Source organism: Nanorana parkeri, unplaced genomic scaffold, assembly GCF_000935625.1.
Source record: "Nanorana parkeri isolate BGI_ZX_2015 unplaced genomic scaffold, ASM93562v1 scaffold81, whole genome shotgun sequence".
NCBI classification, from domain to species: Eukaryota; Metazoa; Chordata; class Amphibia; order Anura; family Dicroglossidae; genus Nanorana; species Nanorana parkeri.
In genome coordinates, this window is record NW_017306349.1 from 2173312 (window position 1) to 2174759 (window position 1448).

General features: G+C 48.5%; 1 protein-coding gene across 1 annotated transcript in view; it reads left to right on the top strand.

Annotated features, from left to right (window-relative positions):
- PAPPA (pappalysin 1) overlaps positions 1 to 1448 on the top strand; it is a 190509-nt gene that overhangs the window by 2268 nt on the left and 186793 nt on the right. The window lies entirely within an intron of this gene.

The following is a 1448-nucleotide window of genomic DNA, read 5'->3' on the forward strand; positions in this document are numbered from 1 at the left end:
TGGCCTAGAGCAGGGGGTGGGCAAATTCCGGCCCTCCCGCTGCGGGTGAAACTACAAATTCTCTCACGCATCTGCCTCTGGGAGCCATGCCTGTGGCTGTGACAATCTAACAATGGCTCATGGGACTTGTAGTTCCACAACAGCTGGAGTGTCGGAGTTTGCCCCACCCCTGGTTTGGGTGGGGCTCAAATACAACTGCATTACTCACCTGATCCTCGCTACTATGGCGGTCAGCACTCCACCTCTCCCCCACTCTGCTCCAGCTTTGGAATGTCCCCCTCGGCATCCTCCCCTCTAACACAAGTCAATCGACCTGCATTTGACGTAATGACACCAATGGCCCTTGGCCCCCCGGGAAAGAAGAGCCTGCGGGGATCAGTCTAGCAGTCAGGCGGGACCGAGGATCAGAGTGTATCTACTTTATTTACCCCCCCCCCCCCAACCGAGCACGTGACCCTTGCAGTGCCGGGGTAGCGCCCTACTATGAGGGTACGTTATAAATTCCTGGGGTCCTTTTTAAACCCTTGCAGTGCTGGGGTAGCCCCACTGTAAGGGCATTATATATATATACCAATAGATGAACTTTAAGCAGCCTAATTGCCCCATTAGAACAGAGAAAGTTAAAAAAAATTGATTATCCCTTTCATTGCTGCCCCTTCCCCTTTAATTGCTGTCCCTTCCCCCTTCATTGCTGTCCCCTCCCCTTTCATTGCTGCCCCTTCCCCATTCACTGCTGTCCCTTCCCCTTGTATTGCTGTCCCTTCCCCTTTCATTGCTGCCCCTTCCCCTTTAAATGCTGTCCCTTCCCCTTTAATTGCTGTCCCTTCCCCTTTAATTGCTGTCCCTTCCCCTTTAATTGCTGCCCCCTCCCCTTTCATTGCTGTCCCTTCCCCTTTAATTGCTGTCCCTTCCTTTTTAATTGCTGCCCCCTCCCCTTTCATTGGTGCCCCTTCCCCTTCCATTGCTGCCCCTTCCTTTTTAATTGCTGCCCCCTCCCCTTTCATTGCTGTCCCTTCCTTTTTAATTGCTGCCCCCTCCCCTTTCATTGCTGTCCCTTCCTTTTTAATTGCTGCCCCCTCCCCTTTCATTGCTGTCCCTTCCTTTTTAATTGCTGCCCCCTCCCCTTTCATTGGTGCCCCTTCCCCTTCCATTGCTGCCCCTTTTACTTTCAATGCTGCCCCTTCCCCTTTCATAACTGCCCCTTCCCCTTTCATTGCTGCCCTAAGCACATTGGCACTATATACCTCATCAGATCTGGATATTGAATACAATCTGTGTAGACTTTAGTCTTTTAAGCATCATCCTCTTATAATCCAGTTCAGTGAGAAAATCACACTAAGGATATCAACCCAATAAATATATATTTTTTAGCATTATTATTATATTTATAAAAACAAACAAAAATAACAATGATACAGAAGAAAAATAACATATTATATGTATATTTT